Genomic DNA, 17,133 nt, shown 5'->3' on the forward strand with positions numbered 1-17,133 from the left:
AGAGAGAGGACAAGAACCAGGAGAGCACTTTGTCAGTGAAGCCGAGGTCGGATAATGTTTCCAGGAGAAGGGGGTGGTCTGCAGTGTTGAGAGATTGAGGAGGATTAGGAGTGGGTAAAGGCTGTTGGATTTGGCAAGAAGGAGGTTATTAGTAATCTTTCTGTGGATTGAAGGGGGTGGAATCAGACTGGAGGAGATCAAGGAGAGAATTGGAGGAGGGTAGGGGAGGAAGTGGGTATAGACAATTAACTCAAGGAGTTTGGAGATGAATGCTAGAAGGGAGATGGGACAATAACTGGAGGAAGCCATGAGGTCAAGGGAGTTTATTTTTAGGGCAGGTGATACATGAGCATGTTAGAAAGGAGTGAAGAAGAAACCACTGAAGAATGAACAGTGGAACAGTGAAAGCGTCTTCCAGGGAGGCGAGGAGAGAGGGGGCAAGTGTTTTGATGAGGCACGAGAGGAGAGGGTCAAAGGCACAGATGGAGGGGGTAAATTTTTAGAAGAGGCAAGACATCTCCTCTGGAGTTACTGCTGGGAAAGTTGGGTGTATCGATGAAGGGGCAGGAGGAGGGAGGGACTGGAGAGGGGCAGGGGGGATTTTAGAGAGATCAAGCCCTCTGGTTTCAATTTTATCAATAAACCTTGTGGCCAGATCAAAAGGGGCAAAAGATAGGGTCACAGTGTGAGAGTGGATTTGAGGAGGCCTTCCCCAATTTAAAGTTTTAATCGCCCCATCTTCCATCACCCAATTCCTACGTCAGTACTTTTATGTCAGAGTGGCTCAGTGGAAAGAACACGGGCTTGGGAGTCAGAGGTCATAAGTTTGAATCCCGGCTCTGCCACTTGTCAGCTGTGTGACTGTGGGCAAGTCACTTAACTTCTCTGTGCCTCAGTTACCTCATCTGTCAAATGGGGATTAACTGTGAGCTTCACGTGGGACAACCTGATTACCCTGTATCTACCCCAGCTTTTAGAACAGTGCTCTGCACATATAAAGTGCTTAACAAATGCCAAGATTATTATTATGTCACTTAAAACCTCAAGTTCTCATCCCACTTATCCTGTAGATTTTATGTACCTATCTTAAATATCCTGTTACCTCTTCCTATGCTTTGTGTCTGTCTTCCTGGCTACATTGTAAATTCCTTGAGGGCAGTGATCATGTATACTAATTCTACTGTACTTTACCTAATGACAAGTACATATACAGTAGACACTTAATAAATGTTCTTGATTGATTAGATGCTAGTGGGTGGAACAAAGAGATCATAAATGGAGAGAAGAAAAGAGACAGGGAAGGGAGAGTGGGAACTTTGTCAAGTCAATTAAATAAAATAATTGGTATTGAATGTTCAACAGATAATATATGAATAATAAACAAATGAATGAAATAATCATGTGTACATTAGTGCTGTAGATAGGTTTAATCCACCTGTCAATGAATTGCATTTATTGAGGTGTCGGCCAGACATCCAAGTAGAGATTACAGCACACAAGTGCTGTAGGTGTTTAAGTAGGTATAGGAATGATGCAACTAGGGAATTGAAGGAAACTTTCTGGAGGCAGGATTTTGGAAAGTGTTTAAAGAAGGGGAAAGCCATGGCATGGTAGAGTTGGAGGGAAAGAGATTTCCAGATTGGGGGAGGAGCATAAACTAGATGTTGGAGGTAGAGCAGTCTAGAACAAAATAGAAAGTAGGAGGTGAGCTTGGGAGGAATAATGAGCTCAGGATGGGGAGTGGCAGGTGAGTGGACCAATTTGTAAGATGGAGACTGCTGGTGGACAGCTTTGAAGAAAATGATAAGGAAATTCTTCTTGTTGTGGAAGGACATGTTTCACCATTTGAGGTTTTTGAAAAGCACAGAGATGTGTGCCAGGAGGTAATAGAGAAGAATATTCAGACAGCAGCAAGGAGAATGAACCAAAATGGTAAGAGGTTGGAGGCAGGAAGTTCATTGAGAAGGCTGATGGAATAGCCTAATCATGTTATGACCAGACCTTGGACCAGGGTGGTAGCTATTTGAGTTCAGAGGAAAAGGCAGAACTGAGATGTGTTATGAAAGAGATTATTACAACATAATAATAATGGCTTTCAGAATGTAGAAAATTAGGAAATCTTTTTCCTTCTACTGACTGCTTTCCAAGGGCCTAGTTCAGTGCTTTTCACATAGCAGGTACACAGTCAAAGTTGCAGATGTTGATGATGATGATAATGATGACGATGATAAGGATAGTGATGATGATGATGAATAGGAGGAATAAATTAAAGGTAGCTTACAACCCTTTAGTGTTTTACCTAGTCCTCTAACTGACTTTTTATACCAGTAAGTGACATATCATCTGTAACAAAGTAGTGTGGCCGAGTGAAAATAGACTGGGCCTGAGAGTCAAAGGACCTGAGGTTTTTTTGTTTTTTTTTTGTGGTATTTGTTAAGCACTTACTCTGTGCCGGGCACTGCACTAAGCAGTGGCGTAAATACAAGTTAATCAGGTTGGACACAGTCCCTATCCTACATGAGGCTCACAGACTTAATCTCCACTGTACAAATAAGATACTTGCCTAAGGTCAAACAGCAGAAAGTTGGTGAAGCTGGGATTAGAACCTAGGTCCTTCTGACTCCCAGGCCCAGGTTCTATCCACTAGACCATGCTGCTTTCATCCCAGCTCTAATCCCAGCTCTGTCACTTGTTTGCTATGTGACTTTGGTCAAGTCACTTAACTTCTCTGTGCCTCAGCTACCTCATCTGTAAAAGGGGGATTATGACTCTGAGCTTTATAAGGGAGAGGGACTTTATCCAACCTGGTTAGCTTGTACCTTCCACAGCCTTTAATACAGTACCTGGCTCACAGTAAGTGCCTAATAAATACCATTAAAAAAATAAAAATAAAATGATTGTCTACTGAGATGATCAAAGCTCAGTGTTTCCCATGAGACTAGATTCTGTGTTTTCCAATTCTTTGGCCATCTAAAAACTTTTTAAAAATAGTGATCTATCTCTTTGAATGATCATGAATAATTTCAAAAATGCATAAAAAAAATTCTGAGAAAACAAAACCCCTATAGGAATATAATGTTCTAGGAAAAGCAGAATTCTTACTCCTTTCTGTCCTACAATACACGCCTCCTCTTAATTTCCAATCTAAGCTTTTCCTGAGAAGCAGTGTAGTTTAGTGGATAAAGCAAGGGGCTGGAAGTCAGAAGAACTAGGATTCTAATCCCTGCTCTGCCACTTGTCTGTACAGTGGAGATTAAGACTGTGAGCCCCATGTGGGACAGGAACTGTGACCACCCTGATTAGCTTGTATCTTCCCCAGCACTTAGAAAAGTGCCTGGCACCTAGTAAATGCTTTAACAAATACTACATTAAAAGAAAAATCCTTGAAAATGTATCAAGGGAGTTGTCTATGAAATTTTTTATTCTATAGAGACGTGGTAGGAGTGAGTAAATGTTTAATTTCCATATTTTTACATCTTATTAAGAAAAATGGATTTTTCTTCAATGTTTATTATATATAAATTACTGCATCTACTTGACTTGAAATATGGAACTGAAAGATTAAAAAAAACACATTAGGAAGAAAACAAATACAAATAGGCTGATAAAAAATGGAATAAGCTTGTCTTAAAGTAGTAACTGGCGTACGCTTGTACTCTATGTAAACTGCCTAAGTTGGGGAACTTCCACATTTTAAATGAAAACTTTTCATTTTATTTTAAGCTGGAACAACATTTTTTTTGGTCACTAATTTAAATAGCCCTCTTACGGCAAAATCAAGTGCAAGCCAACTAGTTTCCTTGGAACTTTTGTTTAAATCATTTTTATAGAATTAAAATAAAATAATTGTTTTACTTCAAATTTCAAGCAGTTTTTGCCAATGTAGGAGTAAAAAATTAGACTGTGTTCTGGATCTTAATTTAATGAATTTCCCACGTGCTTATTTTTGGAGGAAACCAAATTTTATTGTTACAAATGAAAGAGTTCGTCACAGAAATTTTCTAGTTCTTGAATCCTTTTATTCCATTTTTTTAAAAAAAACCAAGTGAGAGATAAGAGAGGGAGATAATATTGAAGCATTTGAATGATGCAGAAGTGCTCAAGTGGAAATGCCAGAGGAAATTAGGATAGAAGGGTTAAGAAATTAATCAGGGAAGACCTTCTGGAGAAGATGCGAATTCAAGAGTAACTTAAACATGGGGAGAGTGGTGGTTTTGATGAATATGAATATGGAGGAGGGAGTTCCACAAAGAAGGATGGTCATGAGCCTAGAGGTCCATGGTGAGGGAGAAGAGAATGAGATGCAGCACGTAGGTTGGCTTTGGGGGAGAAAAATGAACAAACTGAAGTTTACGGGAAGAAAATTAAGGATAAGTAGTTGGGAAAGAGTTGATCAAGGGCCTGAAAGCCAGTGGTTGGAAATTTCTGCCTGATGAGAAGAGGAATGGGCAACTATTTGAGATTTTTGAGGTAATAATAATGATAATAATGATGGCATTTGTTAAGTGCTTAATATGCGCCAGGCACTGTACTGAGTGCTGGGATGGGTATAGGCAAATCGAGTTGGACACAGTTCCTGACATTCATTCATTCAATCAATCATATTTATTGAGTGCTTACTATGTGCAGAGCACTATACTAAGCACTTGGAATGTACAATTCGGCAACAGATAGAGACAATCCCTGCCCAGTAATGGGCTCACTGTCTAAATGGAGGAGAGAGACAGCAAAGCAAAACAAAACCTGTCTTAATCCACATTTTACAGATGAGGTAATTGAGGCCCAGAGAAGTAAAGTGACTTGCCCAGGATCACACAGCAGATACGTGGAAGAGCTGGGATTAGAACCCATGACCATCTGACTCTCAGTCCTGTGCTCTATCCACTACACCATGCTGCTGTGATATGGAGAGGTGGCTCAAAATGGTGTTTTAGGAAAATGATTTGGGCGGCTTAATTAAGTTTTGACTGGAGATGATGGGGGTCTGGAAGCCAGGAGGTCTGTGCGGAGGCTAAATCATTAGTTAATTAGGAATATAACCAAAGATGATCATGATCATTGTGGTGACAGTTTTGATAAATCAATCAATGAATGGTATTTATTAAGTGCTTAATATCTGCAGAGCACTGTACTAATTGGTTGGGTGAGTACAACAGAAAAGAGTTGGTAGACGTTTCCAGCCCATGAGGATCTTAAATCAGTCTACAGAGGAGCTTAAAGTCTAGAGGACGGAGAGGAAAGGGTGGATTCTGGAGACATTCTTATTGTAATCGAACCCGGTGGGTGATGAGGACTTGGAATATCATTGGTGGGTGAAGGAGGGAAAGAGAAATTTGGGCAATGTTGTAGAAGAAAAACCTGGTGGGATTTACAGACTCAATCCGGGAGGTGATGACAGTGAAATGTTGAAGATCATCATGAGCTTCGGCAGGTGGAGGTGATGGTGTAGTTGACTATGATGAGAAAAATAGGCCAGGGAGTAAGTCCATAGAGGCAGTTTCAGGAGCAAACTGTATTTTTTTTCTAATGGAGAAGCAGTGTGGATGAATGGAAAGAACACAGTACTGAATAATCCTTGCTCTACCATGTGCCTCCTGTGAAACTTGTGCAGGTCATAATTTCTCTGTGCCTTAGTTTCCTCATCTATAAATGGATATTCACTACTTGTTCTCCCTCCTAATTAGACTGTTAACCCCATGTGAGACAGGGACTGTGTCTGATTTGAATATCTTGTATTTACCCCAGGTCTTAGCATGTGGTAACTGTTTAACATTACTATTATCACAATTTTTATTTTGTAACATTAATGATAATACATAAATAGATGACTAGTCTTTTTTAGAAAAACGAATGATAATAGGGCAAGTATCCAGATACCTCAAAGGAATAAAACCCCTATCCTTCACTTTTTTGGGTAGTTTGGGAAAAAGTATTGCCTCAATATTTTCACTTTTTAAAGGCGTCTTGACTTGAGGTAACACTTCAGGAGAAATTCACCTTACCATAGGCTACAGATTCATCTAGTACATTTAATATTTAACCACCTCCTTAAAAAATAAAAACATCCTAGAGACTTAAAAGCAGTTTTAAGGGATTTTTTCAGAGTGAATGAGATCATTTTGCATTTTCACAATAAAATATTTTTCAGTTAGTTGTACAAATGATTTTAATAGAAGGGCTTTTAAAAGTGGAGAGATTGGGTCAGTGGAAGCAGTATAGCTGGTTGATGAGAGGTATGAAATCCCTCCACGTTTTGTTGACTGAAACAAAGTAGTAGCAATTGCGATTTTATTCACGAACAAGAAGCTAAACTCTAGCCGTTGCCTGTAATCAATCTCTAAGTGTGGGGAAGAGTACATACAAACAGGGAAAGGATTTTCCAAATGTCACTGGCTTATTTCAGCACAGTATATGTGCTCTTACATCCCTATACATCCATGAAGAGTAAATCAGATAAACTGATGGAATTCCCATTTTAAGCTTTTTCCTTTCTGTTCTGTTTATTAAAGATATGAGAGAGTAAGAAAGAGTGTTGCCAGGAAAGAAGTAGCTTCAGTCAGTAGCCATATCCCCTAATGAAGAAAAGCATCCCTTTGTTCATTCTAATTTTAGAAGGCATCTCTACTGATTACACTGATTACAGTTGTAACATGATGCTGCGGGTCATGGTTTTTGATTAAAATGCTGGTTTATCTAGCTAAAAGACATGTAAAAAGATGAGGTTTTCTGTACCACCAGGCCACTGAGGCACTGAGGCGAAGCCAATAGGTAATGTGGGAAAGGTATGTGGAAAGGTAGCAAAACACTTTAAATAGGACTGCAGTTTCCCAATGTCTTGTGCCCACTAATATGAAATTGGTTGCACAGTTTGATGATTCAACGGTAATTACAGTGTTTCCAGAAATATAATTTTCAGTTTCACCAGGGTATGATAGACATTGGCTAATCCTCCTCCCCTCCCCATCGTCCTGACTGCCTCTCTCTGCTCAAACCCCACTCCACACCACAGCCCTTATGTACAGATGTACATATTTATCATTCTATTTATTTTATTAATGATGTATATATAGCTATCATTCTATTTATTTATATTGGTGCTACTGATGCCTGTTTACTTGTTTTGTTTTGTTGTCTATCTCCCCACTTCTAGACTGTGAGCCCCTTGTTGGGTAGGGATTGTCTCTGTTGGTGAATTGTACTTTCCAAGTGCTTAGTACAGTGCTCTGCACACAGTAAGTGCTCAATAAATATGATTGAGTGAATGAATGCTAGTAATGACACAGCCATAGTTCATTGTTTTTGGAGACTCAAAATAATTTTATTAGTCTATTGACTCTTATTTATTCCCTCTTAGATGGTGATCCCCATATGGGACAGGGACTGTGTCCAACCTGAATATCTTGTATCTATCCGAGAGCTTAGTATAGTGCTTGGCACATAGTAATTACTTAACAAATGCCATTATTATTAATTCATTAGTTCTGTCAACCATCGTCATCAATAGCATTTCCTAAATGCCTAGGGGCACTTTCCAAAACACTTGGAAAAGCACAAAGAGAAGATCTGTTAAACAATCAAACTGTTAAATTATATTGACTCAGTTCCAGTTTAGGACACCTATACTTTGGACTTCGGTATGGGTTCTTGTTTCATTCACATCATCATCATCATTATTCTCTTCATCGTCACCAGTATTTGGGGCTGATTGTGGGTGAGAACTGTTGAGGAGCACTTTGGTACATACAATGAAAGAAAAGATGATACCTACCTTTGGGAAGTTGAGAATCTTATGTAATCAGAATAAACAATATAGTTCATAGCCTGATTTTCATTAATTTCATATTCTGATTTTCAGGTGAACAGAAGTATAAACAATCAATGCTATTAGATGATCTCTGTCTGTAGGCATTAAGGGGCACTGTAGTCAATGCTTCAGAGAGTTTGAAGAAGTCAGGAGTTGTTATCCTCTCCTCAAAGTGTTTACCATCTAAGAGGATAGGTAGGCAGAAAATAATTTACTCGAATAAGGAAGAGTGATTCAGTAATAGAATAAGAATTACAGGGGGTTGGCAATCCATAAGTGGGAAGCAGCATGACTTGGTGGAAAGAGCACAAGCTTGGGAGTAAGAGGATGTGGGTTCTAATCCCAGCTCTGCCACTTGTCTGCTGTGTGACCCTGGAGAAACCTTTTAACTTCTCTGTGTCTGTTACCTCATCTGTCAAATGGGGATTAAGACCATGAGCCTCACGTGGGACAATCTGATTACCTTCTATCTACCCCTGGGATTGGAATAGTGCTTGGCATATAGTAACCACTTAACAAATACCATAATGCAATAATTATTATTATAAGTGCTGAACTGGTGCAAAAGTGCTGAGGTGAAAATTAGGAGGAAGAAAAACGAGAAAGAGGTAAAATTTGAGAAACTGTTTGGTGAGAGGGATCTCCTGGCTGGAGGGATTTCCAGACAGGAGGAAAGACATGAGCAGGAGACAGTGACAGCAAATTGAAAACAAGTCATCAAGAGAAGGTAAACTTTGAAAGAATGGATTGTGATCTATGGGGTATAGTAGGAGGACAAGAGAGTGAGTAACAAAGGGGGAAGAAACTCAAAAAGACCAGTGGTCAAAGGTTTGTTTTTTTCCAGAGAGTAATAGGCAACAGTTGAAGATTTTTGATGGAATAATATTAATTTATTAACTAATTATGGAACTTGTTAAACCCAGCACTGTTCTAAGCATTGGGTTGATAGAAGTTAATCTGGTGGTAAAGAGTTTCTGTCCCACATGAGGCTTACTGTGTAAGTTGGAGGGAGAACAGGTATTGAATCCCCATTTTGCAGATGAAGGAACTGAGGCACAGAGAAGTTAAGTGACTTGTTCAAGGTCACATAGCAGGTACGTAGTGGAGTTGGTATTAGAATCCAGGCCTCTTTTTCCTGGTTGCTGAAACTTAATCCAGTGCTTTTCTAAAATGAGGGATATGAAGAATAATTTTTAAGGACCCTGAAAATTACTTGTGGCCAAAAGGATATTTTGAGCAATTGAAGATACAAAGCTTCTCCAAAAATAAAATAAGAATAAAATAGATTTTGATGCCAGAACAATGTAGTATGCTCATTTTCACTGTAACTATAGCTAATAGGAAAAGGGGAAAGGAAATTCAGGAAATGAAAGTACAATGGGAGTTGAACCCCTGCACACATACTACAAAAAACCCTTTTTAAAAAAATGGTATTTGTTAAGCACTTACTCTGTGCCAGGCACCGCTGTAAGCATTGGGGTAGATATATGGTAATCAGGTTGGACACAGTCTCTGTCCCACATGAGGCTCACCATCTTAATCCCCTTTATAGATTAACAGAACTGATACCCAGAGAAGTTAAATCATTTGACCAAGGTCACGCAGCAGGAAAGTGACAGTGCAGCTGCACTGGGATTAGAACCCAGGTCCTTGTGACTCCGGCTGAGAATCAGCATGGCCTAGTGGATGGAGCACGGTCCTAGGAGTCAAAAGGTTGTGGGTTCTAATTACAAATCCACCACTTCGTCCTTTGCCTGCTGTATGACCTTGGGCAAGTCACTTAACTTCTCTGTGCCTTAGTTACCTCATCTGTAAAATGGGAATTAAGATTGTAAGCCCCATGTAGGATGGGGACTATGTCCAACCTGACTACCTTGTATCTACTCCATAGCTAAATACAGTGACTGGCACATAGAAAGCACTTAACAAATACCACAGATATTATTGTTATTGTCATTATCAATCAATACATGAATGTTCTTTGAGAACTGGCTGTATGCAGAGCACTGTACTAAGCACTTGGGAAAGTACAAGACAACAGAATTGGTAGGGTTCATTCCACAAAGAGCTTGCTTGCATCATCTCCTCCAAGTGGCCTTCAACGACTAAGCCCTCTTTTCCTTTTCCTCTGCTCCCTTTCTCATCCCCACTCCCAGCCCCACAACTCTTATGTACATATCTGTAATTTATTTAGACTAATGTCTGTCTCACCCTCTAGGGTCACACCTGGAGAGTTTCCACTACTCTACCAGTCTTGACTACGGGGGGGAAAGTCAAGCAGAGGCAGACCTATTCCTTTCCTAGCTTGGTCAGTGGTTAGAAAGTGAAAAGCAATCTGCTACAAGTCAAGACTCCCCTGCGCTGGGCAGCTGCGCTATGGGAGAGAGTCGAGGGTGGAGACTCAAGTTTACTGCACAGAAGGCGGCAGTGGTAAACCGCTTCCATATTTTGACCAAGAAAACTCTCTGGATCCACTACCAGAACGATTGCAGATGGAGGTGGGGCTTTCTGGGAGAGATGTGTCTAAGGTGTCGCTATGGGTTGGAGACAATTCCACAGCATAAGACAAGGCAAGACAATGTCTGTCTCCTCCTCTAAACTATAAACTGTGTGCAGCGACTACGTCTGTTATATTGTTACATCGTACTCTCCCAAGATTTTAGTACAGTGCTCTGCACATAGTAAGTGCTCAACTTATGATTATGATTGACTGACTGACTGACTGATTTTCAGTGTAGAGGAGGAGCTTGGGTTGACACCCATCAGGATTGTTTTAAGTGCCAAAGAGAACCTAGTGGTAGTGTAGGAATTATATGGGAGAACTTTTGCTATATTCCCAGATTATACTGCCTCTAAGGCTCGTGGGAGTTAGGCTGTAGGATAGCAAGTGATCAAGTAGAGGAGAGGAGAGGCTGGAGATCTTTCTCCAATGTGCACTCCTCCTTGACTTCATTCAAGTGTTGCTTTGGTCATTTATGAAAAAGTCCAACTCTAATTCCCACTTCCTTAACCCAACTGGGATTAATTTTAAACTGTGTTGTGCTAATAGCTAAATGCGTGTGACTTCCTTGGAATTTAAATGCTTAAAAGTTCTTCTCACTGGAAAATTTCCCACTCTTACACAGCTCTCTATGAAATCTATCTTTCTGCTAATAGGCCTGTTGAGATGTTCTATTCCACTGAAAATTAGCTGTAGTCAGCTTCCGTGGAAAATCTCCAGCAGATTTGCTGGAGGTAAAGCCAGCTGCCCAGTTCTCTGTTGTGAATTGAAGTGAACAAGCTGCCTTCATGGACTGCCATAGCACACTTTGTTATGCTCATGAATTCTGGAAAGCTAATTGATGGGAAATTTACCCTGCCAATCGGATGGTGTGCTTAGTTGGGTCAAGGCCAAGCCCCTTTGTGAGAAAAATCCTGCTGATAAGTAAATGTAGAAGTGGCTTCTGAGTTAAATTAAATCTAGATGTAAAAGCCTCACCCTTGTGAAATTCTTGGATAAGTACTTTGCCTTTCCCCTTCAAAATTAAAATCCTACCTCATCCAAGAAGACTTTCCAGCTCCTTGTGGTCCGGAAACATGTCTACCAACCGTCTTGTATTGTACTCTCCCAAGGCTCCTCCACTTCTCTGCTATGTGACCTCGGGCAAGTCACTTCACTTCTCTGAGCCTCAGTTACCTCACCTGTAAAATGGGGATTAAGACTGTGAGCCCCACGTGGCGCAAGCTGATTACCTTGTATCTACCCCAGCGCTTAGAACAGTGCTTGGCATATAGTAAGCACTTAACAAATACCATTATTATTATTACTACAGTGATCTGCACACAGTAAGTACTGAATAGTAACAATAATAATAATAATAATTATGGTATTTGTTAAGCACTTACTATGTGCCAGGTACTGGAGTAAGCGCTGGGGTGGATACAAGCAAATCAGGTTGGACATGGTCCCTGTCCCACGTGGGGCTCACAGTCTCAATCCTCATTTTACAGATGAGGTAAATGAGGCCCAGTAAAGTGAAGTGACTTGCCCAAAGTCACACAGCAGACAAGTGGCGAATCCAGGAGTAGAACCCATGACCCTCTGACTTCTATGCCCATGCTCTATCCACTATGCCATGTTGCTTCCCATACGAATGACTGATCGATGGTCAGTTATTATCTCACCCTACCCCATAGTCTGCTCACTCATTCCACAAGTCATGTGCTTCAAACACTAAACCATATGTGAAGTAGTGTGCATTTAAAAATATTTATGTCGAGCAGACCTCCCTTGTACTCTCTTGATTTACTCTACTGTTACTTTTGTCTGTCTGGTCTGCTACGTATTCACGTGCGTGCCCGATGGTCTATATTATATGCTGCCCGTGTTCCGGCAGTGCATATAGAAAACAAATGCAAATGATTATGGATGCTTTGCTGCCCTAGAGTCTGAAGAAAACTGACATTAAATAGCATGCATCTGGGAAAAGTTACACAACTAAATCTTTTCGTTATTAATACAGAGCTAAAAGTGATCACTTAGTTCTGTTCCTATGTAGTACATTGTCCAGTGAAGATGGACAAAGAAGTGGAAGACTAAATTGAGAGGGCCATCATATCCCCTTGGGGATATAACAGAATGTGAAACTCCAGTCCAAATGGAATGTTTCAGAGCAATAGGGCTGCCCAAACCTCTATGTGGCTGTGGAAGCTCTTTTTGGCAGGGAACGAGAGGCAGCATGACTTAGTGGATAGAGCACGGGCCTGGGAGTCAGATGGACCTGGACTCTAATCCTGGCTCCGCCATTTGTCTGCTGTGTGTGACTGTGGGCAAGTCACATCACTTCTCTGTGTTTCAGTTACCTCATCTCCAAAATGGGGATTAAGACTGTGAGCCCTATGTGGGACAGCGACTTTGTCCCAGCTGATTATCTTGTATCCATGCCAGTGCTGAGTACTGTGCCTGGTTCATTGTATGCACTTAACAAATACCATAAAAATATGTCTTGAGTGACTTTTGCACTTCCCAAATGATTATTAAACTGAGCTCATTGTGGGCAGAGAATGCCAGAAACTCACCAGTGGTTTAAGGCAGGGAATGTGTCTGTTTATTGGTATATTGTACTCTCCCAAATGTTTAGTACAGTGATTTGCACACAGTAAGTGCTCAATAAATACGAGTGAATGAATGAAGGAATGTATCTGTTATATTCTTGTGCTGTACTCTCCCAAGGGCTTAGTACAATAAGCGCTCAGTAAATATGATTGATTGATTAATACAGTGGATTACACTCAGTAGGTGCTTAATAAATATTATTGCTGATTGCTCAAGTAGTTACTTAGCATCTCTGCTAAAATAATAATAATAATAGTAATTTAAATATTACTATGTGCCGAGCACTGTATTGAATGCAAGATAATCAGATACCACATGGGGTTTACAATCTGAATAGGAGGGAGAAGAGGTCTTGAATCCCCATTTTGCCAATGAGGGAACTCAGGCACAGATTACTAAAGTGACTTGCCCAAGGTTCACAGTAGGTAAGTGGCAGAGCTGCTATTAGACAGGTCCTCTGATTCCCAGGCCCATGCTCTTTCCACTAGGCTATGTGACTTCTAACACATTTTACATATTTTAATATTTTTAAGTCTTGAAATTTCTCTTTTAATATTCCATTGTACTCAAAAATGTTTTATTTTAAGAATATTTTATTCATTTAATAGATTATATTTGCTGAGCACTGTACTAAGCACTTATTCTTTACTCTCTCCAAATCTCTAGATAATCAGGTATAGTAAATTGAGGGGCAGTATAAACTATAGAACAGTATTTCAAATACCTGCAATGTATTTTTCATTCATTCAGTGGTATTGATTGAGCACTTACTGTGTGCAGAGCACTGTACTAAGCACTTGGAAAGTACAATTCAACAATAGAGACAATCCCTGCCTACACAGGGCTTAGAAGATAATTATGGTATTTGTTAAGAGATTACTATGTGCTAAGCACTGCTCTAAGTGCTGGGGTAGATACAAGAGAAGTAGCATGGCTTAGTGTAAAGAGCACAGGCTTGGGAGTCCGAGGTCTAATCCTGGCTCTACCACTGTCAGCTGTGTGACCTTTGGCAAGTCACTTAACTTCTCTGTGCCTCAGTTATCTAAACTGTACAATGGGGATGAAGACTATGAGCCCCACGTAGAACAACCTAATTACCTTGTATAATAATGTTGGTATTTGTTAAGCGATTACTCTGTGCCAAGCACTGTTCTAAGCGCTGGGGTAGATACAAAGTAATCAGGTTGTCCTACGTGGGGTTCACAGTCTCAGTCCCCATTTTACAGATGAGGTAACTGAGGCACAGAGAAGTTAAGAGGCTTGCCCAAGGTCACCTAGACAAATAGCGGAGTCAGGATTAGAACCCATGTCCTCTGACTCCCAAGCCCATGCTCTTTCCACTAAGCCATGCTGCTTATTCAGTTAATAAAATGCTTTCATACAGATAGAAAAGAACACAGATGTAACATTTTTGACTGGGTTTATTCTTCATTTGAGAGTGACTGCAGACTGTAAGGTCCTTGTCTACTTTTTAGACAGTGAACCCGTTGTTGGGCAGGGGTTGTCTCTATCTGTTGCCAAATTGTACATTCCAAGCACATAGTACAGTGCTCTGCACATAGTAAGCACTCAATAAATACAATTAAATGAATGAATGAATGAACTCCGTTAACTAGTACAGTCCCAAGTGCTCAGCATAGTGCTCTGCACCTAGGAAGCGCTCAATAAATTGCCATTAGGTGATTATACCTTGGACTTGTAGACTTTTCCTATGGAGGATGGGTTCATGAGTGGTAAAAAGTAATAATAATAATAATGCCAATAATAACAAATTAACAAATATGTTAATAACAATAATTCTTATTATTACTATCACTGTGGTATTTGTTTAGCACCTTGTTTAACCAACCCGAGTCTCTTGATGGGCTCTTACTCTTGTTCCTACTCCTGGCTCTCTTCTTCTGCTAATGCCTTTCTCTTGCTCTTGGCAGTCCAACTGACAGGGGTTGATTCCCGACGTCAGCCTGTTTATCCCATTTAATCCCTGGTTTCACTAGCTATCAAATAAACCTTTCTGTACCTATCTATGACTGTTAGGGATTGAATGCTGCCATGGGTGGGGTCTCCCATCAGGGACTCAAACAATAACACCAGTTATCACATATTAGGATTGGGTTAATTCCTTGAAATATTGGCACATACTCTTGATTGTCAAGATGGCATTTAATTGAGGCTAGTTGATCGAGCAGTGCTTTTCAAATCAGGGCACTAGATTCTTTAATGGTGTATCCCAACTTGCACGATGGTTGGCCCCAATCCTTCTAAGTAAATGATGGAAATGTTTGTTTTCATAAGGAAAAAAAATAGAAGGGCATATTTTATTTATTCATTTGCCTAAACGACTTTTGGTGGGTGTACTTTTAAGTTTGCAGAGCATCATCATCATTGGTATTTTTTGAATTTTTACAGTGCAGAGCACTAAACTAAGTGCTTGGGAGACTACAGTAAAACAGAGTTAGTAGAAATGTTCCCACCTAAATACAAGCTTATGGCATAGAGGGGTTACATAGACAGACATTAATATAAAAAAAATGTATAATATATAATTTATAGATATGTACAAAGGTGCGGTGGGGTTGAAGGTGGAGCAAATATAAAACGCCTAAATGTCACAGATGCACGGGCATAGAAGACACAGAAAGGAGAGGGAGAAGGTGAAAAGAGAGCTTAATCGGGAAAACCCTCTTGGAGGAGATGTGACCTGAAAAAAGCTTTGAAGATGGGGAGAGTGTTGATCTGGAATACAAGGAAGGGGAGGGAGTCAAAGGCAAGCACGGGTGGAGGCATGAGAAGGGGGTTGGCAACAAGATAGGTGACATCGGTGAACAACAAGTAAGCTAGCAATAGAGTAGCAAAATGTGCAGGCTGGGCTGTAGTAGAAGATCAGTAGGAGTGGGGCAAGCTGTTTGAGTGCTTTAAAGCCAAGAAGCTGCATGGCGTAGTGGATAGAGCATGGGCCGGGAAGTCAGAAGGTCATGGGTTCTAATCCAGACTCCCCCATTTGTCTGCTTTGTGACCTTGGGCAAGTCATTTCACTCCTCTGGACCTCAGTTACCTCATCTGTCAAATGGGGATTAAGACTGTGAGCCCCATGTGGGACAAGGACTGTGTTCAAGCTGATTATCTTGTATCTACTCCAGCGCTTAGAGCAGTACCTGGCACATAATAACTGCTTAACAAATACAATTATTAAGTTTCTGTTTGATGCTGAAGTGGATGGGCAACCACTGGAGGTTCTTGAAGAGTGGGGAGACACAGACCAAATTAATTTTTTTTAGAAAAATGATCCACGCAGCCGAGTGAAGTGTGGACTGGTGTGGGGAATGACACTAGGCAGGGAAGTCAGCAAGGAGGCAGATGCTATAGTCAAGTCAGAGTAGGACTCACACCTGATTACATTGTATCTACCCCAGCACAGAGAACAGTGCTTGGCACATAGTAAGTGCTTAACAAATACCATTATTATTATTATTATTATAAGTGATTGTATCAGTATAGCAGCAGTTTGGATGGAGAGGAAAGGGTAGATTTTAGCAATGTTGTGAAGGTATAACTGACAGGATGTGGTGATAGATTGAATATATGTGTTGAATGAGAGTGATGACTCAAAGACAAAACCAAGGTTATGGACTTATGAGATGGGGAGGTGAATGGCATTGTCAACAGTGATGGGAAAGACAGGAGAAGGACAGGGTTTAGGTGAGAAGATAAGTTTTATTTTGGACATGTTTAGTTTGAGATGGAGGGACATCCAGGAAGACATATCCTGAAGGTAGGAGGAAATGTGAGACTACAAAGAAGAAGAGAGGTCATGGTTGGAGATGCAGACTTGGGAATCATCGGCATAGAGCTTAGTGCAGTACATGGCACATAGTAAGCACTTAACAAATACTATAATAATAATTATTATTAGAGATGGTAGTTCCATGGGAGTGAATCAGTTCTCCAAGGAAGTAGGTGCAGATGGAGAATCGAAGGGAAGCTAGAACTCGGGGACCTCGAGGGACCCCACTGTCAGAGAGTGAAATGCAGAAGTGGAAGCTGCTAAAGAGATTGAGAAAGAGTGGTCAGAGAGATAGGAGGAGAACCAGGAGGGGACAGTGTTATTGAAGCTAAAGCTAGATGAAGAATCATCCATCCTCTCCATCCAAATTGCTGACATTGCTGTCTCTCTCCCCCTTTCTAGACTATAAACCCATTGTGGGCAGAGATTGTCTCTATTTGTTACTCACTT

The sequence above is a fragment of the Ornithorhynchus anatinus genome, chromosome 1 (assembly GCF_004115215.2).
Source record: "Ornithorhynchus anatinus isolate Pmale09 chromosome 1, mOrnAna1.pri.v4, whole genome shotgun sequence".
In the NCBI taxonomy this organism is placed as follows: domain Eukaryota; kingdom Metazoa; phylum Chordata; class Mammalia; order Monotremata; family Ornithorhynchidae; genus Ornithorhynchus; species Ornithorhynchus anatinus.